This window comes from Bos mutus, unplaced genomic scaffold (genome assembly GCF_027580195.1).
Source record: "Bos mutus isolate GX-2022 unplaced genomic scaffold, NWIPB_WYAK_1.1 CTG212, whole genome shotgun sequence".
NCBI lineage: Eukaryota > Metazoa > Chordata > Mammalia > Artiodactyla > Bovidae > Bos > Bos mutus.
The window spans coordinates 359765-386309 of NW_027219576.1; the positions used below are offsets into that span (position 1 = coordinate 359765).

General features: G+C 50.2%; 2 pseudogenes; one reads left to right on the top strand and one right to left on the bottom strand.

Moving 5' to 3' along the window:
- Positions 1-21: 21 nt before the first annotated feature.
- Positions 22-1188, top strand: LOC102274153 (protein EOLA1-like; annotated as a pseudogene).
- A 10914-nt stretch (positions 1189-12102) lies between these two features.
- On the bottom strand, positions 12103-12896 carry LOC106700609 (melanoma-associated antigen 10-like; annotated as a pseudogene).
- Positions 12897-26545: the final 13649 nt, after the last annotated feature.

Sequence of the window (26545 nt, forward strand, 5' to 3'; positions counted from 1 at the left end):
AGGTCCTGGGAGCCCTGGGAGATGAAGTTTGGCTGTCTGTCCTTCCAGTAGCCTTATGAAGGTTTCATCTTAAACAGTGTCAAGACCCTGGGGATGCGGTGGTGGCCCATGCTATGGTGGCCACCAGCACTGTCTCCTGGCTGTCCACATGGTGCACTGGGACTGGGAGGACGCTGCCTGGCAGGAGCTGCTGGAGCAGAGGCTGGGGATGAGCCCTGCCCAGATCCAGGCCTTGCTACAGGATGGGGACAAGTTTGGCCGTAGAGTGATTGTGGGCAAATGACGCCCTGCCCTGCGCTGCCTCCAAGGCCCCGGGTGCTGCCCTCTATCTCAGCCTGGTTGTGCTTGTTTGTTTTCTTTTTAACTGGTTGTGGGGGGGAGTGGGGGAGCTGAGGTTTCTTCATAGGGACAGCAAGGGTCCCTGGGCTGGGAGACGGTGGCTGAAGTGCTTGACCCCCAGTCTGGGCCCCAGTCCCTGTTTGTGCTCTGAGGAAGAGGCACATCCAGGTCTGCACATGGCACTTGTCTCTGTGTGTATCTGTGTGTGTATCCCCACATGTGTGTGTGTGTGCCTGGCAGAGACCATAGCCAGGAAGGTACCCAGCCTGGGTTCCATACCCCCACTTCCTGCAGCCGGGCCTGAGCAAGTCCCCTGACTCCCCAGGAGTGAGGCCCCACAGCAACACCTGTCTGCTGGTGAATCCCTTAGGGACCTGATGTCCGCAGGCTCCCTGCCAGGGCCCTCCTGCTCTGTCCCTGCAGCCTTCAGTGGGCAGACTGAGACCTGCCTATGGCCTGGTGGGTTCATGGAGCACCAGGCCTCTCCCTTTCATTTCATTCCCTCCTCACTTGGCCTAACCCCGAATTCCCTTTGCCCAGGTGAGTCCATCTGAAATGTTCAACCAGAGGACCCAGTTGACCTCAGGTCCCCTCCATAATATGGTCTTAATCTCTAGCAAGTGTGACTTTGAGTCACCTTGTTCTCCTTCTATGTCCTGTCTTTGTACACAGGTCTCATGGACATTGGGGACACTTTGCTGTGCCCAGAAAACCTAGACTTGATGAGGTGGAGGAGCTGGAGAATCAAGCCCTGCTATGCAAACTGGAACAGAAGTACCTGACTGTGCTCACCACCCCTGCTGGATGCTGCAGCCCATCCCTGGGAGGGGTGGTAAGGATATCTTCTAGGTGGACATCCTGGAGCACCTGATCCCCTTTGAGGAGGAGGCCTGTCCAGGCTGGGCTCTCGAGAGGAAGGTGACCAAGAGACCTGCACATAGTGACACTGTCCAGTCACGGCTGTGCCCTGGACATGGTTCAGGTCTAAATCAGCCCCACCCTGGGATGTGCTGCAAACTTGGTGCAGGTCGGGGGGCCGGGACACCCCTCATGTGGTGCTGCTCTGGACTCAGCATGAGTCTCCAGGACCTTGACCTTTACAGTAAAATGGTGTCACCACTCGTTTTGGCCCTGCTGGGTCTGGGTGGTTGAGAGAAATGTGTTGTTAGGAAACCAGTCAGTGTTTTTCCCTCTATGTTCTGGTCCAATCTCCCTGATGTTGGAACAGTGACCAGGGGGTGATGGGGAAGGCTGGGGGCTGGGCTGAGCATGAGCAGCCGGTGAGGCCTTTGGCAGGCAGAGAGGCCCAGTGGCCCTGAAACAGGATGCGGTGTGTCCTTGCAGGTGACCCTTGCCCTACTGTAAAGTGTCCCTTGGGTCACAAAGTGTGTGAGTTGGTTACAGTGTCTGGCCATTCCTGATCCAAAGACAGGCTCCTAAATACAGCTGTGAGAGCAGAATGACAAGGGCTAGTGTTCACCTTGTGGAAACCTTGTACTTGTTTTTGGGTTTGGGGTCATGTGCTTACAAGGCCCTTGGCTGGTGGGGTGACCCTGCTTTCTGGTGGGCCTCTTGGGGAGGCCCTTGGATCAGGAGCTGGAGACAGATGCTCAGCTGCTAACCAGAAACTTGTGGCATCATCAGGGGACCCAGGAGGAGCCCCTTCTGCTTCAGGGTACATGACTCATTAAAGGTGATGCCCCCATGGTCAGGAGCCAGACTGGCACTTCTGCTGTGTGTCAGGCAAGGCCCAGGGACCAGCCCATCCTGGGCTGGCCTCAGCGCTCTGCTTGGGAGCCACACTCTTGGCTGAGGGTGTGAAACGCTGCTGCTTCAGATGAAAAGGGACCATGGGGACTGGACTGAGGCCTGCCTGGGGCGTGGGCTTCCAGCCTCATCTGGCTCACCCAATGCCGTGTGTGAATAGCATGGACAGATAGAAAGAACACAGACTCGCAGTTCTCATTCGATTCTTTATTTACTCCTTTGGAGTTTTGCTATACTTTATTAGACCCAGAAATATATTTTTGATTACAAGAGAGTGCTTTTGAGTGTCATTGGGGTCCTGGCAGCTCAGGGATTGGGGTTGTTCTTGAACTGCTCACAGAGGGCACATTTGTAATCTGAGGACTCCTACTGCTCCTCCTCTGCCTCTGTTGCTGCTGCTGCTGCTGCTAAGTCTCTTCAGTCGTGTCTGACTCTGTGCGACCCCATGGACGGCAGCCTATCAGGCTCCCCTGTCCCTGGGATTCTCCAGGCAAGAACACTGGAGTGGGTTGCCATTTCCTTCTCCAATGCATGAAAGTGAAAAGCAAAAGTGAAGTCACTCAGTCGTGTCTGACTCTTATCGACCCCATGGACTGTAGCCCACCAGGCTCCTCCATCCATGGGATTTTCCAGGCAAGAGTACTGGAATGGGGTGCCATTGAGTGCCTCAGAGGCCTCATCTTGGGCCACAACTGAAACAGCCGCCATCATTACGAAAAATAGGTGTACATAGTCATCATTGAACCATAACCTGGGTACCCTGGGGGGCTCTTGGGCAGTTACCCTGAGGTGTCCCTTCCAGCAGTAGCCAGAGATACAGATGTGGCGTTACTGGACATGCCCTCACCACTGAGGCCGTCCTGCTCACTGGGGAGATGGTTTGCTCCAGCCTGCAAGGCTACACTGCCCATAAACCAAAGGCCACAGAACGCAAATGAGAACTGGCCAGGGATTCCTTGAGCAGCTGGCATTCTCTCCTGGGCCTTCTTGTCAGCCTCTTGGGTGGACTCATGATGGAATCGAGGAAAGTGTCTGGTCGCTACTGCATGCTTCTTTCTCTTTGGGCTCGTTGTTGTGCTGGTGATGAGCTAAGCAGTTGTTCTGGGGTTGTCTTTCCACCGGATGTTCTGTAGGAGGAGAGGCTCTCTGAAAGTTGGAGTTGCGATAGATCTAAAAGGAAATGAATCACTTTAGCCATCTTTGGGGAGAATAGCTGTTCCTCACTGCCCTCCTTCCCACCACCGTCCCAGCCTTGCTAACTATGAAGACAAGGTCTCTTCATTCCTGGCAGGTTATGAGGCCCAAGCAAGGGCTCTCCCTAGATCTCCCCTGGGGCCAGCCTCAGTTGAGGTGTTACTGATGGTCCCTGACATCAACTGGCCTCTCAAGGTCTGGAGTCACCCCTGTGGGTCCTAAGGGGATTCGTGGAACATGATAAGCCCTGCTTTCTCCTCTTTCCTTAACTACCATCTCACGAGAAAAAATTCTAAGAAATGAAACCTGTCCAGCACTTGGGTCATCAAGTCTAGTCTCCCCGGAAGGGCTTTCTATATTACTATCATCTTCTTCTTCCCTGAAGAGTGACCCAGAGGGCGGATGTTACTGAACCCTTACAGGTTCAGTTCACGGATGAAGCTTTTGATGCTGTCTGTCTCAAAGATGCTGTTTGTACCTCTGTGCTGAAGGACCTCCTTCTGGAAGAGATCTGCTTCGATGACCACCGTGTCTCCCTTCTTGTTCCAGTGCACAGAGGTGAAGGCTGCATCCTCCATGATCATCCGGAGCTTCCTGGGGAAGGACAGCCTGAGGACGGTGTTGTTCTCTTCCTTGTTGGCTGTTACTGGGTTAGGGCCCTGTGGGGGGCGGGTTATCTTGGGAGCCTGGATCTAGGCTCTCTGGTTGGTCCCACTGCTTCTCCAAAGCCTCCCCTGAATCTACTTTTGGATCTGGGGAGACATCAAGGCAGTGCCCTGCTGCAGGTGCCCCATCAGTTGATGGGGCCAGCGGGGCTGTGTGTGCCTCATGGGAACTCTGAGTAGTCATGGAGCCAATCTAGTTCAGGAGCATTCTCTACCGAAGCAGTGAGCACTCAGGGCAGAAGGGCCTCAGACCAGGGTTGAGGTGCCCCATAAATACTCTCTGGAAATTCTAGAATCTGGGTCATGGGACAGGCAGCCAATTAAGTGGTCAGCTTCCTTAACTGGTTCATGATGTCACAGAGGTGATGTGGAGAGGCAGCCCCAGCCCAGTGTTGGGGAGGGAGTCTGGGAATGGAGATGGGATCCCCAGCTTATCTCTTGTCTGAAAGTACAGAAAAGTATGTTTCAGGTTGCCTGAAAAGGCTCCCATCTGCTGCCAGGCCCCTTGTTTCAGAGGGCCAGGCCCTGGATGGGTTGACAAATGTGCCCCTGTTCCACCCCCCCTCCCTACCAATGGGGAGGGCTGTGGTTGGCTTCTGCTAAAGGGCCAGGCCCTGGAGAGTCCTGGCTTAGCTATCACTGGGAGAGACCCAATGGGTCAGATAGGCCCCTGGCAACTGTCCTTTCCAGAAGATGGGGTCCATAGGGGGCTGTTTGGCCTAGCCTGATTTGGTGGTCCCACCCCCCATACCCTCGGCTATGGTCTTGCCCCTCTTCTGGATTTGGTCTCTTCTGAATGGTACTGCCGGTTGGTAGGTCCCATTCAGATGGCCCCAAAGTCAGAGTCCTGTGGTCCTGCCCCCATTGCCCCTCAGATCAAGCTGTCCCCACAGGAGGGCTGTGCTTGAGCACAGTGGGAATGACTTCACATTCCACTTGACTGTTCCCCAAGTACCTGAGACACAGACTCCCCAGGACACTGTGTGGTAGGGTACAGCCAGGTGCTCTGCTGAACTTGCAGCCTCCTGAGCTCTGCCTACTCCCAGACATCATCCCACTGCAAATCACAGGGTGCTGTCTTCAGTTTCCATTTTTTCCCATAAAGATTGCTCTTGTGGCCATAGAGTCCTCACTTTGGGAACACCTGTGTGTGTGCTTTTCTCGTCCCCTTTCCAGAGCCTTGGATTCAGCCACCCTGGAGACTGCCTCAAAATGACTGTTTCCTTTCATCAGTGGAGTGATTGGGCTTCTGCTACCCCTGGTCCTGCCTCCCATGTCCAACTTGCATGTCTGTGGGTACCTGCCCTTTGAAGGACTTGATTAGGGGCTCAAGGTACAGCCTCTTTTGTTTAAAACAAGCACTTCATTGGTCCTCTCTGAGACCATCTCTTATCTTCTCTGCTCCTGTTGCTGTCCCCACCACCACTGTGGACCTGTTCTCCCTTACCCAGATGGCAGGTATGTCAAATGATTTAGTTGGCTCACGGGTTGGGCACTTTTCAAAGGGCCTCCTTTACACACACTCACTCCCAGGGACATGTCTGACTTGTTGAGTGAGATGTAACCAAAGGAAGCCCCATCTACCTATATTTGAAAATGGGTGAGAGTGGGACAGGATGAAACTCCAGTGAGTGTCATCTGTCTTCACCACACATGGGCGATAGGGCAGAGGGTTTGAAGATGTATGTTCTCTGACCTTTGTGGGTCACTGGTCTTCAAAATCACCGTGTAGGGGATAGACTGGTACCTTGGAAAGGCCCATGGTGTGAGGACCCTTTAGTACTGTCCCCGTAGAGACTGTGTCCCCCCAGTTCTGCCACTCAGCAAGGCCATTTGCCCTGTGTGAGGGCTACTGCCTGGTGTCTAAAAGGGAAGAGCTAAGAGGATGTGGAAGAGGCTCACCCAGGGCCTTTCAGTCTGAGGACTGGTGGCCAGAATAGAGGTCACAGGCCTTGACCTGGGCTTGCTCCCTTGCCTTTGTGCTCCTAAACAGGTTGACAAAATATTCTTTCAGATTGGCTCATTGGATTGGGACACAGCCCTGGAGGCTGTGATCATTTGTGGGGGCCCCTGGTGGGTCCTCTGAAGGGGACCAAAGACCATGGTGTCTGTGGCAGCCTGGTTAGGTGTCCTTTCCTGCCCCCCCCCGACTTGGGGCCCCTCCTCACTCCCTGGGTCCTGAGGGAGCTGCCTTTTCTGTCCCCTCCAGTCACCATCCGAGCCCTGTCAGTAGGTTTGCATGGGACCGAGGAGTTTCTGTCAGCTTTGGCTCAGGATATTTGCGTTGTGTACACACAAGCCCTCATGATGTCCAAGGCCTGCCCTTCTCAGCCTCACTCTCCTGCCCTTGTGCTTATGGTCCATGCCCTGGTGTGCCCAGCCCAGAAGACCTCCAGGTGCTCTGCACCCTCACTGTGCCTGTGGAGACCTGGAGCCTTGGGGGTCTGCCCATGTCAACTTTTCTCCTGTATTAGAGGAGGCTCCTGTAGGGGCCTTATCCTACTGGACACTGGGGCCATAAGGTCAGACCCTCCTTCCCTCCTTCTCGGTGAGAAGCTGGTCAGCCTGGCAGGTTCAGTTGGGCAGCAGGCCCCATGGCAGCAACAGGGACAGGGCGACGCCCTCAGGTGGGAGGCGCTGGGACTGGACAGAGATGCCAGCCCCTGGCAGAGTCAGTTTTCAGCAAATCACAGAGCAGCCCCACAGTGCTTCTTATTCTCCTTGTCCCCTTCCTTCCACAGACCTGCTTTTTGTCACCTGAGAGGTATTGTGTAGCACTGAGAAGAGAAAGGCATGAGAAGTTAGAAGGTGAGACAGTTTCCTGGGGTGGGCGGGAAGGGTGGGGGCTACAGAGGAGTTGAGACCAAGGCTCTGAGCCCACCCAGGCCCTCACTAGCATGTGATCCTGGGAAGATGCCCAAGCCCCATGGCCTAAGTTCGTCTGTAAAGACAGCTGGTTTGAGGAACCCATATACTGGGCTGCAGAATGTGCCTGAGGTATGTGATGCTGCTGGCAGGGCCTGGCGGCCATTGGCACTGTGATAGCATGGCAGGAATCTCTCACACTTGCCCACAGACACTTCTCCACTCGCCACTGTGGGAAGGGGTTGGCTGCTCTGTGGTCCAGGTCATGTCACAGAATATACACCTCAATAGGATGTGGAATAGCTAATCAGCCAAACATGATTATTCATAAATAAAACAAGGTAACTTTTTCCAGTTAGGCCATAGTGGACCATAGTATTATTAGCTCTGCTGCTCCTGCTGCTGCTGCTGTTGCATTGCTTCAGTCATGTCTTCAGTCGACTTTGTGCAACCCTAGAGATGGCAGCCCACCAGGCCCCCCCATTCCTGGGATTCTCTAGGCAAGGACACTGGAGTGGGTTGCAATTTCCTTCTCCAATGCATGAAAGTGAAAAGTGAAAGTGAAGTCACTCAGTCATGTCCGACTCCTAGCGACCTCATGGACTGCAGCCTACCAGGCTCCTCCATCCATGGGATTTTCCAGGTAAGAGTACTGGAGTGGGTTGCCATTGCCTTCTCCATTATTAGCTCAGTCATGTTCAATTCTTTGAGACTCCATGGACTATAGACCACCTGTGTCCTCTGTCCATGGAATTCTCCAGGCAAGAATACTGGAGTGGGTTGCCATACTCTACTCCAGGTGATCTTCCTGACTCAGGGCTTGAGCCCAGGTAACACACAATGCAAGCATGTTTTTATCCTTTGAGCTACCCCAGAAGCCCCATTTCCAGTTATAGGGCCTGTTAATTTTGGGTGTTGAGGAGTGTTCCAGCAGGCAAAGCAAGAACCAGTCTTTGCCTCTGTCCCAGCTGGTCTTCCATCCAAACCCTTATATTCCTTCATTGCATCCCCACAAAGTTAAAGTGTTTGATTAATGGCCAATTACAAAAAGAGATAATTTAAAGCTCATTAACACCTTGGGTTCTGGATCTGCAGTACCAGGAAAGAGAGGGTAGTTCCATGGATTGCTTAGGCATCACTTCAAGGGAGTGTGACCAAAGTTCTCCAGGATTCCTTGCAGGTATGGGGTGGAAAACACCTCCTTTACCCCTGCGGTCAACAGCAATGTGATAAGAGCCAGGACCCCTTCCTTCCTGCCCCAGAAAGAGATCTCTCTGGGCTTTATCCAAGATGCAAAAGGACACCTCACAGCAAGGATCCCTTTCAGACTTTCCCATCACCCCCAAGACACAATGCAATACTGAGGGGTGCCACCATCCAGCCTCATCACAATCACCTCTCACAGAAGGAACCCAGTTTTCCAAGGCCCCACACCATCCTGGCTCAGGCACCAACCTGCAGGTGCTCCTCCTGGAGCCTCACTGCCCTGCTCCATGTTCCCTTGTTCTATGGGACTAGTGGACGTCTCTCCAACTTTCTCTTGTGACTCTGGCTCCTAGACCATCGCTCTAGGAGTGAGGGTTGTCCTGCTTTTCCTAGTTCCCCACTGCTAACACAACCTTTCAGGGAGCAGAGGCTCTGTAAAGGTCTTTGGAATAAATTAGCCCTTGGGCAGGTGGCTCAGATTAGTTGTCTTCTACTTCCTTAAATAACCCAGACAAATCCAAATAAACAGAGATAACTTAATTTTTGAGAATGATACCTACAAAGGACAGAAACATGAATTCACTATGATCACTTTATTATTATTTAAATCTTACCCCATCAATATTGCTGCTAAGTAAGCTCATGTTTCCAAAACAGTTCTAATTCCAATTCCAATGAATCCCTTTCAGGATCACAGAACAAAATGGAAGAATGACCAATCTCTTTTACAAAAGAGCAAAACTCTTGTACTTGAAATGGGTAACCACAAACACATTTTGATCCTCATCATTCACAAACTAAGACATTAAAGGTTATTTAGCCTTCTATTAAACTGTCAAAGTTTGGAAATTTTGTAATGAAAACAGATATGAATCTCCATGTCATCATAGTCATGAGGAACCCAAAGATGCTACAAACCAGTCCCCCCAACTGGCCCGGTCCCTCACTTCTGAGAAGGCTGACCACCCCCTCTTCAATCACAGAGGGAAGTATCACCTGGCTGCTGCTCTGACTCAGGCCCCCTTTTCCTCCCTCAAAGCACTTTGGTTGACTCTGAGCAGAAACGCCATGACTTGCCACTTGCTGGTCTCCACATAGGCTTGGGGACCCCACAGGAACTCATAGCATGCAGAGTGGCTGCCCTCCCCAGGGGTGGAGGAGGCCGAGGGGGATGCAGCCTCACCTGCCTCAGCCCCCAAGAGCTGTGCCTCCACCGGGACCTGGGCCTCACCTGGGTCCTCAAGGTCTTACTCAGGCTCGCTTGGCTTCTCAGCTTACTCATCTTGACCACAAGCATGATCCCTGGTATCAAAACACAGACAGGAGTGACACAGGGGGACAGATTGGGACCACAGGCCTCGGCTGAGAAATGCACCCTGGATGGTCTGACACAGGCTGCTTAAAGTCTCCTCTTGAGTGGTCCCCTATGTCCTCCCTCAGGATACTCACCTAAACTCCTTCAGAACCTAAGAATCTCCTCTTCAATCTCTGAGGCCCCCTCCCCTTAAATCAACTCTCCAATGTTCCTGAGACCTTGTTCTCATGCAGCCCCAGGCTGACAGTAGGTTCTGGGACCTGTGGGGCTCCCTGTGTCCTTGATCAAGGTCCTCATCTTGAGTCCTGGCAGTTCCGGGGATGCCCCTTGTGTTGAATGGAGGTGGGACTCTCACACCAAGGCCGTCACTGCATCAAGACCCTCAGGGAGAGTCTGTGGACATGAAGTCAGGGCTCCATGCCCAGGGTTTCCCAGAGCTGAGATGATGCCCCTGGCCATCCTCAACCCTCCTTTTGCTCTTCACTTTGACTCTCAGCAGGTCTGGGTACCACCTTCTCACCTCGACATTGCTCCCCTTAGATCCAGCCCTCCCTAGCCAGGACCCCTGAGAGGCAAGTTGGAGTAGGTGGCTCATTCCCCCAACCCTGCTGGGGACTCCAGAGGCTGAGAACATTGATGACCTGGATGTCCTGGGGTCCCAGAGCCCCCCCCACAGGGTTCTACCTTGACTCCTAGCACAGCTGGGTTCCTTTACTCTGTTGTCCTGAACCCAGGTACCTAACCCAGGTCCTCACTTCTCCCCTCCCATTGGGATCAGTGATGTCACATCTGGACTCCTTCCACCCTGGTCTCCCAGGGCTGTCAGGAGGGCAGCACATATATTCCCTGGGAACCCTCAGTCTCCTCTGGTTCTCACCTCGAGTCTCTGCAGGACAAGGGCTCCTCCATCTGCCCACCTGTGACTGCTTCCCAAAGACCAAGCCTCTGAATCCCTGAGTTCACTGAGGAAGTGAGGGGGCATGAGGTCTCAGCCTGACAACCCAGACCAGGGCCCCCAAGAGGCCCAGTAGGGGTGGAGTTGTATTCTATGGGGCCTTCTATTCTGGGGTGCCTGGACCCCCTCATCCTCACTCAAGAAGGGGCATCCTTAATCCTTGAGAGAAAGGTGCAGTCCAAGCACAGATGCTGGATGGGGCATGCTATGCCCATGACCATGGGGGAGCACAGGGAACAACTCACCTTCACATGGGGGTCCCCTCAGCGGTCACCAGAAGATAACAATATCTTTTAGCCCAAGAGGATAAGGAGTGGCAGGTGAGTTAGCAAGAACTCAGCTGCCTGGAGATGGCCTTGGACCCTCAGAGTGACTTTAGACTCCCACTCTAAGTGTGGGTGTGTCCTGCTTCTCCCAGTGTCTCCACTGCTAACACAGAGCTTCCCACAGAACAGAGGCTCCATGAAGGTCTGTGGAATAAATGAGCCAGGGATTGTTGAGGTCTTTTAGTGGATTAGAATCTGGTGGTCCGGAGTCGACCAATAAGAAAGTAAAGGAGAGAGAAAGAGGCTGATATTCCTTGGTTTATGCAGAAAGCCAATAAAATGGGGCTTGTTCTGTTCATGGAGGCCTCAGGAGCCCTCTCGATGGGGTGAAGGTGCAGAGTGCCTTCTCGAGAGGGTCTTAGAAGCCTGGGCAGGAAAGTGAACTCAGAGAGCCTCTGCACTCCAAAGAAATAGCCTGAGAGAGAGAGGGAGAGAGAGAGAGAGAGAGAGAGGGAGAGGGAGGGAGGGGGGAGGGAGGGAGGGAGGGAGGGAGAGAGAGAGAGAGAGAGACAGAGACAGAGAGACAGAGAGAGACAGGGACCAAAGCTCTGATGGAGCAAAGGTGTTTTAATCAACATGGTGTGGGCATATATACTGTAGTTATTCTCAGCAAAGATAAAGATTAAAATTTCAGACTTACAAAACATAGGCAATCCATATTAAAGAGAGAGAGAGTTGTAAATAATCACTTTTACCATATGGTTCATAAAAAGGAAGAGGGTACTTATCACCGTATAGAAAAACTAATGAAGGGAATGCCTGGATTCTTCAGCCCTGGGAGAGGCTTGCCTCTCCTCTTAATTGCTGAATATTCAGGAATTAAAAAGGAACAGAGAATTCCTGACAGATCCAAAACAGCACACAGGAAGCCTCCTGCTAAATGCTTCCTGACAAGGAATCAGGGAGCTTATTAATCTCATCAATTTCTTCCTACTTTCTTAAATAATATCCAGCAAAATCCAAGTAAACAGACATGGGTTAGCTGTAGAAAAGGACAGACTAAAAGTATAAGAAGCAAGAATTCACTACAATAATTTCTTTTATTATTTTCTAATTCTTCCACCAACTGTATACTGCTAAGTAAGTTTACATGTGCAAAATAATTGTAATTCTAATCCACATTACCTTGCTCAGGTTCACAAAATAAAATGAGACAGTTTCCAATCTCTTTTACAAAACAGCAAAACTCTGGTCCTTAAACTGGGTCCTTAAACTTGAATCACAAATTCAAGTGTGATCAATTTCATTCACAATTATATATTGAAATTTATTAAGTTTTCAGCTGAAAAAAAAAAAATTTGAACAATTCCTAAAGAAAACAGAGATGAATCTCCATATCATCATGGAGAACAGGAACCCAAAAGTACTACACACCAGGTTTCCCCAACTGACCTGGGCCCACACTATTGAGAAGGCTGACTGCTTCCTCTTCAATCACAGACGGAAGGATCACCTGGCTGCTTCTCTGGCTCAGGGCCCTTCTTCCTCCTCCCTCACAGCCTCTGCAGATGGGGGTTGGAAGACCCTTGAAATCCTTTTGTTGTCCCTGAGCAGATACTCTGTTACTTGCCACTTGCTAGTCTCTGCATAGGCCCGGGGACCCCACAGGAACTCATAGCGAGTAAGGTCGCTGTCAAGCACCTGCCGGTACTCCAGGTAACCTTCCTGCACCCACACGTGGGTCTGCAGCTCCCTGGGCTCCCCAAAAATAGATTGCTCCCACCCGGGACATACCCCCATCCTGCTGAGTGCTTCCCAGACCACTTCCTCAGGGGTACAGTTTCCATTTCAGATGATCAGGCTGAAGACCAGCACCAAGAGTCCAGCCTTGGGCATGCTCTGCCCACTGCTCTGCATCGCATCGCAGGTAAGGCCCAGGGTGGGGACCAAGATGTAACCGTGCTCCCTGGAGTCCACCTCCTTCACCACCATGCCGAAGACCAGCTGCCAGGCATGAGGTGGCTTTATAGAAGACCACAGGGGTGGTCCTGATTACCCATGAGGATTGTATTCAGTACTTTGGTCTTAAAGGTCAGCTTCTTGGTACAATACTTGAAGAACAGAAACTTCACCAGGTTAGCCATCATCTCTTTCAGAGCTTCCTGGGGCAAGACCTCCACAGGGGTGGAGGAGGAGACTGATGGAGAGGATGCTGAGGGGGATGCAGCCTTCCCTGCCTCAGACCCCAGGAGCTGTGCTTCTACCTGGCCCTGGGGATTGCCTGGATCCTGAAGGTCTTCCTCAGGATTGCTCAGCTCACTCATCTTCATCCCAAGTGCAATGCCTGGGACTGAACCACAGACAGGAGTGAGGCAGGAGGACAGACATGGACCATGTGTCTGGAGGAGAGAGGGGGTGTGAGCGGCCTCACCTTAGAAACACATCCTGGGCAGTCTGGCACAGGCCACTTACAGGTCTCCTCTTGAGGGGTGCTCTTGAGCCTCACAGGGTCATGCTTCCTGTGCAGCTGGACACCTGACTACCTGAAGGAGGGGGGTGTCTCCCCAGGGTACAGGCAGCACAGCCAAAGGTTCCTGGGCTGACATGGTGTGGGGATATGGGCCTTGTGGTTTCCCTTCTGTTCTGGGAAGGGGAGCCCCTGGTGCACACTCAGGACGCCCTCCTCACCTTGACTTCTGGCACTGCCTGGACCTCCTCTGATCTCTGACCTCAGGACATGGTCCTCAGACCTCTGCTTCGCCTCCTGGAGCTCCTGTGAGAGACATGGAGGGGACACCTCAGGGGTAGACTGAGACATATCCCTGGGCCTTCCGTGCTGGTAGGAGGGGGGGGAATCTGTGAGGTCCCCCAAGTTGTGGGGTGGGAGGTCCCCTCAGGGCTCCCTGTGTAGTGCTAACCTTTCACCTGGCATGACCTATTCCCTCCCCTTTGGGGGCCTGCAGGGAAACAAAGAACAAGACCTGAGTCTGAACAGAAAGTGCTGATGGACCCCACATGTGGCTGCACCTGCCCAGGGCCTCCTGTGGATCCTAGGCTGGGGAGATGCCCGATCCTCAGCTCTTCCTCACCTCCCTCCTGGCCTCCCAAAACTGACCACAGGGGTGGGACAGGAGTTTGCTCAGTTATCCCTCTGGATCCAAGGAGTACACCCTCTGCAGGCCTGAACACTCCCCACTGTGGCCGAACACCTCAGATCCTGAGGTCCCTAAGCCATAGGTCAGGAAACTGTTCACTCTACTCTGAGGCCTCTAAGACTCCCATCAAAGGCAAGGATACCTCCCTGTCTTAAGTTCTAACCACCTCTGTCATTCCTAGCATGGAGTCTGGACTCCAGGCAGGGTCAGTCATTTTGAGACCTCACTGCTTTCACAAGGTCCCCAGTCCTCTGAGACACCCATGTCAAGAATTCAGACAGGCCTAGTGTGCTTATCTCACACCAGGGTCTCCAAGGGCTGACTACAAGGGTTGGGATTTGTGGGGTTCCATTGGTCCTCACTCAGGGTCCCCTATGTCCTCTTTCAGGCACCTCAACTTGCCTCTGGGCAGGACCTGAGCTTCTCGCCTCTCCCCAGCTGAAGCCCTGCCCCTTACACCAGGGCCCCATCTCTCCAAGATCTGGATGTCAAGAAGTCAGACCATGTCCGTTGCACTCATACTCCATGATAGCCCTGAACTGACAACAGAGACAGGCTTCTCTGAGGTCTCATTTAATTGGGGTACAGGGTCCCCTAGTTCGTCCTCAGGGTCCTCAACTTGAAACCCTGAAGGACCTGGGAATTGGCCCACCTGAGGCCTTGCCACATATACGAGGTCCCCAGTCTGAGACCTGGATGTCAGGAAGTCTGACCATGTCTAATGCACTCATCGTAACCCAGGGCCACCAAGGACTGACAGCAGGGACCGGCTTCCCTTGGTCTCCTCTGATTGGGGTCCAGCATCCCCTCAGTCCTCCCTCAGGGTCCTCACCTAAACTGCTTCAGAATCTAAGACTCTCCCCTCCAATCTCTGAGGCCTCGCCCCTTATATCAAGTCTCCAGTGTCTCTGAGACCTGGTACTCACGTCCCCACCAGAGTCACCCTGGGCTGACAGCAAGTTCTGAGATCTGTGGGATTCCTTGTGTCCTCCATAAAGGTCCTCATCTTGAGCCCTGGCAGGTCTGGGGATGCCAATTCTGTTGACCAGAGGTGGGACCCTCACACCAAGGCCATCACTTTACTGGGACCCCCAGGGAGAGTCTGTGGACACGACATCAAGTCTCCATGCCCAGGGCTTCCCAAAGCTGAGATAATGCCCCTGGCCATCCTCAACCCTCCTTCTGCTCTTCACTTTGACCCTCAGCAGATCTGGGCACCACTGTCTGTCCCTGACCTTGCTCCACTTCGAACCAGGCCCTCCCTAGCCAGGACCCCTGAGAGGCAAGCAGGAGTAGGGGACTCATTCCTATAACCCTGCCAGGATCTCTCAGGGCTGAAAGCACTGATGACCTGGATGTCCTGGGGTACCAGAGCCCCTTTCAGAGTTCTACCTTGACTCCTATCACAGCTGGGTTCCTTCACTCTGCTGACCTGAACCCGGGCACCTGACCCAGGCCCTCACTTCTCCCCTCCCATCAGGATCAGTGAGGTTACATCTGAATGTCACACCCCCTGATTCACCAGGACTGTCAGGAGGGTGGCACGTGCATCTCCTGGGGACCCTCAGTCTCCTCTAGTCCTCACCTCGAGTCTTCACAGGATGCGGGCACCTCCCTCTGCCCACCTGAGACTGCACCCTGAAGACCAAGCCTCTGACCCCCCGAGTTCACTGAAGAAGTGAGGGGGTGTGGGGTCTCAGCTTGACAGCCCTGACCAGGGCCCCCAGAAATCCCAGTCGGTGTCGAATTGTGTTCTATAGTGTCTGCTGTTCTGGGGTGACTGGAACCCCTCGTCCTCTTTTAGGAGGGTCCTCCTTAAACCTTGAGAGAAGGCTGCAGCCCTAGCACAGATGCTGGATGGGGGATTGCTGTGCCCATGACCAAGGTGGGGAAGCACAGGGAACCACCGTCTTCCCATGGGCACCCCTCAGTGTCACTGGACTTCAGAAACTTGTGTAGAAATGATGTTGTTTTAGCTGAAGTGGGTGAGCAGCAGCAGGTGAGTTAGCAAGAACTCAGTAGCCTGGAGATGGCCTTGGCCATTCATAGTGAGTTCACACTTCTCCTACCTGAGGTATCCCCAGGGTAGTCTCCTGGTGTCTCTCTTCCACTGGTCTGCATGGATGCCCTCCCCCGCCATGGGTCCTTCCTGTGCAGAGTGGCCAGAGGAGCTCTCGGGGGCCAAGAACTCCTGAGTCATGGGTTCTAAGTCCCCACTGGTCGGGCGACTTTAGACTCTTCCCCCAGGAAGGAGAGATATTCAAGAGGAGTGTGGGTGGCTGACCTGCCTTGCTCTGCCCCTGGGGTCCCTGAGGGCCAAGGATTTAGCCTCATTGCAGTCCAGCCCAACCCCCACGATGGCCTGGCTGCCCCCAGCCCCCCTACAACCTCCAAGAGCACTGCTCAGAGGTCAGAGGTGCTGGCTGAGACTTCAGCATCCCTAGGTTTGCTGAGGGTGGGAACATGCAGAGTTCATCATCTGGGGGATTTGCATGGGGCCTTGAGGGGCCCCCTGGCCAGGACCTCAGACCCTGGGCCTCAGACCCTGGACCTCAGAACCTGGACCTCAGACCCTGGAGATGGGAACCTTCCCTCCCTTTCCAGAGGCTCAGCGGATGGCTGAGCACCTTGTTGCCCGGTCACAGGCCCTGTTGTGGGGTCAAGCATGGACAAAACCCAGGCTGTGGTGTCTCATCAGCCTCCCCTGCTGGTTTGTAGCTCAATTCATCCCAGGGTCTTGGCTCATGACAGATCCCACGGAGTCCCAGATGGTTCCTCCTGCAGAGAGCTGGAATTCCAGAGCACCACCAGCTTGCTCACCACAGGCTAAGCCTTGTTTCTGTCATCCAGAAATCAGCCTCTTCCAGCCTCCCACCTCATCCCTGTTTGGTCATGGCACCTCTCTTTGTGAAGGGACAGAGCAAGGGAGCCCAGGGGATGAAGGGGCCACTGAGGATCCAAGATGAGCACTGGGTCAAGTGAGGCTCGGGCAGAGCTGATGGGAAGTGAGTTGGCCATGGATCACTGGCTCCCCAGGTTCTGCCCAGTCAGGTCTCCAGGGTCACCCTTACTTATTTGGAGCACTTGTGAGGCAGGCCCCCTCTCTGAGACACCCTGCCTGGTTGAATTTCATTTCCAACCTCCTAGACACTGTTGCCTGTGCAACCCCAGGGACACAGCTAAACCCATGCTTCTGGAGCCTCCTGGCCTCTCCTCTGGTGACCTGGGTGCGCCTGGAGCTTGAGACAGTTTGACTCTCCAGGGCCAGCCCATCAAGGCCATGCTCTCTCCCTCCAATCCTGTGTGACCTTAGGCTGCCGCCTCTGCCCGGCCCAGGAGGACACGTGCTTAGCCACTTCACTCTACAGACATCAGTCAAAAGCCACCAAGGACTGAGCTGTGGGAGTGAAGCACCTCATGGGTCTCTTTTGATATCAGGCAGCCTTGACATTGTAAATAAAAATTGCCTTTTGTGACAAGCAGATGACTTGCGATTGCAATCTGCACATCTCTGCTTTATGGATTTACAGGTAAGCAAGAGCCACACAGGCTGAAGTTTCTGGGAACGTAGATTTTAAATAGCAACATCTGCATGAGATTCCAGGTCAGGAGGCATACAGAAGTCAAGACAAAAAAGGGAATGAAACCTTCTGAAAAGTTAAGGTGTTCCGCAGGCAGTGAACCTTCATAAGGGGCTGCATTTTGGCTTGGAAATAAGCAGCCTGATTGGGCATCGTGGCAGTTAAGTGCCGGGGCTGACAGAGCCCTGGCCTGCACCGACCAGTGTCCTTTCTCAGGGCCTCCTCTGCCTGCTCCAGACTGCCAACAAGGGAGACCCCGCTTTCTGGTTCTGGTAGACTGGTGTGTGCACTCTCCCCTCACCTGGCCTCAGAGCCATTGTCTCTGCAGCATGACCCTGGAGGGCTATTTGCTATGCTCCTCAGGACAAACACTCTTTTAAGAGAAAGTGCATTATAAACTGGACACCCCAGCGAGCAGAGGGTGCTGAGATGTGACACCCTTGGAGTGCTCAGCTGAAAAAGGAAAAGAAAAGAGAAACAAGAAAAGGTCACCAGATTCAGGCCCTGCAATGAAGCCAAACCTTAAGCCTGCTGTCCAGGCACCAGCAAGTCCCCAAACTGAACAGCCACAGGCCTTGGGCAGAGACCACAGGCTCCAGTCCTGTGCGTCTCAGGACAGGAAGGGCTCTTATGGTGACCCCGACAAAGGGATACCTAATTTCTCCTTATCTGTTCAAGTGAGGAGCTTGCTGGACAGTGTCCCTGGGCCTGTGAAGCCACTCTGCCAGGCTCTTGTCAAGCCGTTGATGGGTCTTTTCAATGAGTGTATCCATATAAGTCCTGGAGAGGGGACTTGGCATTTGCAGCAGGCAGATTGCAGAAGCTTCTCTACTTTCTGTGCAGGTGTCGACCCCTGGCCTGCACCTTCTCTGCTGACCAGGACACTTCCCAGGAAAGGACCTGTGCTTCTCTGCACTAAACTTCTATTCCACAGTTATGGGAGTCATGTGCTTAGTCTCTCAGTCATGTGCGACTCTTTGTGACCCCATGGACAATAGCCTGCCAGGTTCCTCTGTCCATGGGGATTCTCCTAGCAAGAATACTGGAGTCGGTTGTCATGCCCTCCTCCAGGGGATCTTCTCAACCCAGGGATTGATCCCAGGTCTTTTGCCTTGCAGGTGGATTCTTTCAGGTCTGAGCCACGAGGGAGTTATTGGGGCACATAAACCCCTCCCCCCACCTGCTTCCCCCAGGGCCCGTACACCAGTCCTCAGTCCTGTCTTTGCACACAGCTTTCCCAGCAGGCCTGCCACCGTCCCTGGCAGTCCTGAGGTTGGTACCCACCCCACTCCCAGGACCCAGCCTTTACCTTGCTCAGGACACAGACAGGCGGCTCCTCTGTGAGCAGGTTGTTCAGGCAGAGGGAGATGAGCACATTCTGGCGTGCTTTGCTAAATCCGTACAGGCTAAGCTGGTGGATGAAGCTCTTCATACAGTCTGTCTCAAACACCTTGTCTGAGTCCCCCCTCTCCAAAATGTTCTTGAAGAGCTCCTAACTGATGCCTATGCAAGTGCCATCTTCCTCTCACCAGATGGACACAAAGTGGTGACTGTTGATGATGGTCCACCACTTCCTGGGAAAGGGGAGGGGGAGGAGGCTGCCCTCTCCCCCCTGGCAGGGCACCACACTCGGTGTGAAGCCTCTTCAATAAAGGCTCTTCACTCAAAGCTTGAAAAGTACTCTCTTCCAGGAGCAGCCTGAAGCTGCGGTGACCTGTGGGCATGGGCTGGGCCAGGGCGACCAAAAGGTCTGCAAGGAGCGGTGCAACTCCCTGAGCTGAGTCCCAGAGTCCATGTGTTTGGAGGAAAGGGAGGCCTCCCAAAGTCAGGGACCTCATCCATTGCAGGGCCCTCCTTGTCTACAGCCACGTGGAGCTGTAGTGCATCCCTCCTTCCTGGAAAAGGGACAGTGCAGTGGCCAAGAGCAGTCCAGGCTCACAAGGGTGCTCAGCCCTCACCAAAGGTCTCTGCTTGCTCAGGGCTGACATCACAAGGCAGTCACTAAGTGACCTAATAAAGGTCTGGCTGCACCCAGTCTGGTCAGTGTGTCAGCCTCCTGGTCCACGCTCACCAAGGCAGTGGGCACTATGACACTTGTGTGCAGGCATGTAGTCTCAGGCCGAGCCCTTTTGTAAACCTGGAATAGCCTTCTTGTCCCGGAGCCCTGGGCCTGGGAAGACACACCAACAGACGTGTGACCCTCAAAGTCAGCCCCTCCTCTGTATTTACAGGTGCCTTGAGGGTTCTGCATGTCAACCTTGCAATCAAATACAGCTTCATCTAGGGTGGGGTTCCACGGTCAAGGTACAGCCACCTGGCTTTCTGTGCACTGTTGCTGGCTAGGCAGCCAATCCCCCACACAGACCCTCTCTGGGCCCTGCCATTGGTCTGTGGGAACCCCAGGGTGGGGGCTATAGAACCATTGGCTGAGGTCTCAGGGATACAGGAGGAGGACAGGCCACCACACTCTGGGTTCTGCAGTCTGCCCATGTCCACCCCAAGCCGGCCTTGCTCTGCACACCCTGGTCCCAGGCACGCAGGAAGGGGCGGTCACCCTGGGCCTTCACACACAGTGTGGCTCCGTTTCTTGTGACCGCCATCCATGGGACCTCCATCTGTCTCTGTGTCCAGGCTGTGATAGTTGCCATCCTGCTCTGGGGCCTGGTATTCTAGCATCAAAGAGGCAGCCATGCAGGGTGGCCCACATAGGGGGCCCACCCCACTAATGTCCCCCACTCCAACTCTGCTCCTGGGGTTGAGGATCTTCCCGAGATTTCCAGAATCAGAAATGCCTCTGACCTTGAGGCATCAGCCAGTCGGGGCCCAGAAGCCCAGCCCAGTGAGTGAGAGAGAGGGCTCAGGTGAGAAGATGCCAAGGCGGGAACCTCAGCCTTGCTGATCCCCAGCTGCCTGGCTCACCCACTCTGAGCCTCTGCTTCCCCACACGGGTAATCCTAGGGGTACCTGCATCACGGAGTAGTGAGGACTCAGGGGAGGTACAGGAGGTGGCGAGGGTCCTGACACTCAAGTCTGCCACATGGTTACAAGGAAGCATGCTGTGTCTCAGCACAAGTCTGCATCTAAGGCACATAAGCACTGATCCCCCAGTGGATCTTGGCTCCATGCTGGAAGTCTCCTGTCACCAGCGAGGGGTGGGCTTCCTTGTTGATTCTTGAAAACTGGGGGCTGAAACATCACCTGAATTAAATGTCTGTAGACACAGCTCAGACAATTAGATAGAATTGCCCAGTGTGTCCCATAGACAGAAGCCCTACTCAGTGCCCTCCCATGTGACCCAGGAATGCCTCAGATCCCTGAAAACCCGAGTTCCATTTTAGACTGTCTGGGACCCCACAAACACTCTCGGCTGCCTCCTCAGCTGTCAGGATTGTGGCAGGGCACTCCCTGGCAATGGCTGAATCCCCAGTCCCCCTCTTCCCCTTTGTATATTCTGGTTGTCCCTGCATACTCTTGAGAGATGCCCACCCACCCCTGCTTCCCTTGGCTGCCTGTGGTAGCTAGAGGTTCCCTTTTGTTCTGGCTGAGAGACCATCTGGCTTCCTGGTCCAGAAACTACTAGAGCTCATTGATGAATTCAGTGAAGTTGCAGTATACAAAATGAATATATAAAAATCTATTCACATTTCTGTATACTAACAGTGACTAGCAGAAAGAGAACTTCGGGATATTATTCCATTTACCACTAAATAATCACATTTAACTGCATCAAAAAGAATAAACTATCTAGAAATAAACCTACCTAAGGAGGCAAAAGACCTGTACTTGGAAAACTGTGAGATATTGGTGAGAGAAATTTAAGACAGCACAAGATGGAAAACTATACCATGTTCTTGAATTGGAAGAATAAATTTTGTAATATGACTATACTACCCAAGGCAATCTACAGATTCAATGTAATCCCTATCAAATTACCAATGGCATTTTTCACAGAACTAGAAATTTGTATGGACACAAAAGACATCAAATAGGCAAAACCATCTTTGGAAAAAAGAACAACCTTGGAGGGACTTCCCTGGTGGTCCAGTAGCTAAGACTCCATTCTCTCAATTTAGGGTTCCCAGGTTTGGTCCCTGATCAGAGAACTAGATTCCATATGCAGCAACTAAGAGTTAGCATGCTGCAACTGAGATTCACATGCCACAACTTAGAGTTCACCTGCTGCAGCTAAAGACCCTGCATGCCACATCTAAAAAGATCCCAAGTGCTTAAACTGAGGATTCTGAATGCCACACCTGAGGATCCCACATGCCTCAATGAATATCAAAGATCCCATATACCACAACAATGATCAAACACTGTGAAATAAAGTAAAACAAACAAACAAACAAACAAAAGAACAGAGCTGGAAGAGTCAAGCTTCTTGACCTTAGACTATACTACAAAGCTATAGGAATCAAAACAGTATGGTACTGGCACAAAAACAGACACACAGATCAATGAAATAGGATAGAAATCATAGAAACAAGCTTATGCACCTATAGTCAATTAATCTACAACAAAGGAGGCAAGAATACAGTACACAATGGAGAAAAGAGAGTCTCTCCAGTAAGCGGTGCTGGGAAAAGCTGCATGTAAAAGAATGAAATTAGAATATCATCTAACACTATATGCAAAAACAAACTCAAAATGGATTCAAGACCGATAAGTAAGATTAAATATGTAAAACTTCTGGATGAAAACATGGGCAGAAAACACATTGACATAAATCACAACAGCATTGTTTTTGGAAAAGGAAATAAAAGCAGAAATGAACAAATGGGCTTCCCAGGTGGCACTAATGATAAAGAACTTGCCTGCTAAGGTAAGGGATGAAGGTTCAATCCCTGGGTCGGGGAGACTCCTGGTTTAGAGCATGGAAACCCACTGCAGTATTCTTGCCTGGAGAATTCTATGGACAGAGGAGCCTGGTGGGCTACAGTCCACAGGGTGGCAAAGGGTCAGACACGACTTAAGCTACTTAGCATAGCCCAGGGATCTAATTTAACCTAAAAGTTCTTGCACAGCAAAAGAAACCTTTGAAAAAATGAAAAGAACCTACTGAATGAGAGAAAATGTTGCAAATGAGTGATTTGGGGTTAATATTCAACATATATAAACACCTCAAAAACACAGCATCAGGGAAAAAAAAAAAACTTTTAAATGGGCAGAAAAACTGAATAGAAACTTTTCCAAAATAGATATACAGATGGCTAACTGGAGCATGAAAAGGTGCTCAACATCACTAACCCATCAGGGAAATGCAAATCCAAATCACAATGAAATGTCACCTCATACCTGTAAGAATACTGCTGCTACTGCTTAGTCTCTTCAGTTGTGTCTGATTCTGTGCGACCCCATAGATGGCAGCCCACCAGGCTTCACCACCCCTGGGATTTTCCAGGCAAGAACACTGGAGTGGGTTGCCATTTCCTTCTCCAATGCATGAAAGGGAAAAGTGAAAGTGAAGTCCCTCAGTCGTGTCTGACTCTTAGCGACCCCACTGACTGCAGCCCACCAGTCTCCTCCGTCCATGGGATTTTCCAGGCAAGAGTACCGGAGTGGGGTTCCATTGCCTTGGCTATCATCAAAAAGAACACAAATAACAAATGCTAGCAATGATATGGCAAAAAGGGAATCTTTGTGGACTGTTGGTGGGAATGTAAACTGGTGCAGTCACTGTGGAAAATAGTGGGGACGTTTCTCAGAAAACTAAAATTGTGCAATGTGACCCAGCAATTCCATTCCTGGGTGTATATCCAAAAAATAAAAAAAAACTCTAATTTGAAAAGATACATGCACTCCAATGTTCCTGGTAATATTATTTACAATTGTCAAGATATGGAAGCAATCTAAATGCCCATCAGTGGATGAATGGATAAATAAGGCGTGGCACAAACACACACACACACACACACATAATAGACTACTATACATCCATAATAATGAATGGCATTTTGCCATTTTTAGGAACATGGATGGATTTGGAGGGCAATATGCTAAGTGAAACAAGTCTGATAGAGAAAGACAAACAAAGTATGATCTCACTTAGACATTGAATTTAAAAAATAAAACAGACTAATAACCTCAGATACGCGGATGACACTACCCTTATGCCAGAAAGTGAAGAGGAACTAAAGAGTCTCTTGATGAAGGTGAAAGAGGAGAGAGAAAAAGCTGGTTTAAAACTCAAGATTCAAAAAAAAAAAAAAAAAAAAAAAAAAACGAAGATCGTAGCATCGGGTCCCATCACTTCATGGCAAGTAGATGGGGGAAACAATGAAAACAGTGACAGACTGCATTTTCTTGGTCTCCAAAACCACTGCAGATGGTTACTGCAGCCATGAAACTAAAAGACGCTTGTTCCTTGGACGAAAAACTATGACACACCTAGACAGCATATTAAAAAGCAGAGATTACTTTGCCAACAAAGGTCTGTCTAGTCAAGGCTATGGTTTTTCCTGTGGTCATGTATGGATGTGAGAGTTGGACTGTGAAGAAGGCTGAGCACTGAAGAATTGATGCTTTTGAACTGTGGTGTTGGAGAAGACTCTTGAGAGTCCCTTGGACTGCAAGGAGATCCAACCAGTCCATTCCATCCTAAAGGAAATCAGTCCTGAATATTCATTGGAAGGACTGATGCTGAAGCTGAAAGTCCAATACTTTGGCCACCTGATGTGAAGAGCTGAATCATTAGAAAAGATCCTCTTGTTGGGAAAGATTGAAGGCAGGAGAAGAAGGGGAGGACAGAGGGTGAGATGGTTGGATGGCATCACCAACTCATTGGATATGAGTTTGAGCAAGTTCTGCGAGATGGTGAAAGACTGGGAAGCCTATTGTGCTGCAGTCCATGGGTTCACAAAGAGTCAGACATGACTGAGCAACTGAACAACAATTGAATATTAAAATAGAAGAAGCTGACTCACAGACACAGAGAACAAACTAGTGATTACCAGTTGGGAGAGGGAAGGAGGAATGGGCAAGATAGGACTAGGGGAATAAGAGGTATAAACTATTAGGTATAAAACAAACTACAAGGATATATTGCAAAACATGGGGAATATAGTCAGTATTTTGTAACAGCTATACATGGAGTATAACCTTTAAAAGTGTAAATCACTATAGTGTACATCTGTAACATATAGTTCTGTATAGCCACTATACTTCAATTGAAAAAGTGAGATATCCACTGTATTGCCCCTCCCCTTTCCCTCTCCCCATGGGTAACCAGTAGTTTCTTCTCTGAATCTCTGAATCTGTTTCTTTTTTGTTATATTCATTAGTTTGTTTTATTTTTTAAATTCCACATATAAGTGATATCAAACAGCCTTTGTCTTTATTTGTCTGACTTCTTTTACTAAGCGTAATACACTCCAAGTCCATGTATGTTGTTGTAAATGGCAAACTTTCCTTCTTCTTAATGACTGAGTAGCAAACATCAAACCTTAAACATCACAGGAATGTAAATTCATAAGCCTGCTATAATCCCATTCCCTATACCACTGTTTAGGTTTTAGTACATATTTACCAAAGAGTAAAGATTTTACTTTGTTCTAATTTTTTTCTAAATAATAGAACTTGATAGGATATCTTAGAAAACTAGAATATAAAAACAGAGGGGAAAAGAAGAAAAGAATTAAAATAAGGTCAGCATCAGCTCCATATCAATTACCTCACTTTAGCTTCTTGGGAACCCTGATTTTGTTTTTTGCCCCCCAATTCAAAATGCACACAATATCAATTTCCTGGCTTTGATAATAATTTGCTGTAGTTGTGTGAGATCTCTTTGGGGAATGTGGATGATGGATACACAGCTCCCCTATTACTATTTTTATAACTTCTTGTGAGTCTTTAAAGATTTTCAAAATTAAAAGCTACAATAAAAATGGAGGCACAGAGGTGAGGACAGCCATACTACTGGAGAACAGAAACTAAGCATAAGTAAATGAGATGGAAACAACTATTTAATGATTAATTATAATCAGTTCTTTTAGCATAGATTCATTCAGAAACATGTAGCTGTTGCATAAATGAGTAAGATGCATTTACTGCTTTATAGGAGGTTTAGTCTAGAAGGTCCCCATTTACTCAGCATTTACCATATAGGCTTTAGAAACAAAAGTAAGAAAAAAATTAAAGATACAATCCTTACCCTCAAAGGAAAAATAAAAAGCTTTCAATCATATTCTTAGGAGCATGTATAGCTGAGCACAAACATACACATACTAAACTTGTTATAATCCAGGGACTGATATTTCAACTTGTGAAGTGCCTTCATGAAAAAGAAAAATAGTCTAATTTCCTACTTATTTATGACATTTTAAACTATTAGTCAATATTTTATTGAATAATTATAGTAAATTATTGACTAGAATTAATTTGTAATGTTTCATAGCTTTTAATGTCAGACCACAGTGGATATCTTTTCCTTTTTGACTAGTCTTAGTTTTATTGTATGATATAGTTTAGCACTTGAGTATGTATTGTTCTCTGTTTTACCACAGTTATCTTTTCTCTCCATCTGTATTTTGAGCTCATTAAGAGTTGTTTTTCCTTCTACCTCCATGTTTCACGGCACATAGTTGGTAATAAATAAATGCTAGTTGATTGGCACTTTGCCAACTGTATGTTACTTCCATAAAAAATTAGCTACCTGTATTTATATGAGACAAATTGATTAGATTTTACATCACTAATAAAAAAAAAAAAGTGAGATATCTCAAATGGTTCTGGGGTTTCTAGAATTAGCTCTGTAATCTGATTAGGTTTAAAGCTGCTAATGACTCTGTAGTAAAGACAGCATCGATAGTCTATGGCAACAGATACATGGAAAATATCCGCTTTGGATATGCCCGATGAACCACTTAAAAGAAGTGCTGGGTGCAAGGTGTTCTGTGAATGTGTATATGATACTTTTGAACATTTTTGGAACACTGTTAGATATGATGAGCTTTCTGGTTGCCCCGACTGTAGTTGCAAAGAGTGGTGAAAGGAAATGATTAGCTCAGTTTACAGTAAAAGACCTAAAATATTCCATGTGTACCCATAAGGAAACACATATCTCCTGTAGATACAGGGTTGATTGCTAATGATCCCATGCAAACAGCCTTCAACTGGTTGAATTAGACTTGAAGTTGAATTCTGCCACTAGAGTGCTTCCTGTTAAAATGAGGGAGCTGACTTGGAAAGAATGGGATTCTGTACATTGTGATAGAGCTGTGTGGGGAGACCCTGATGAAA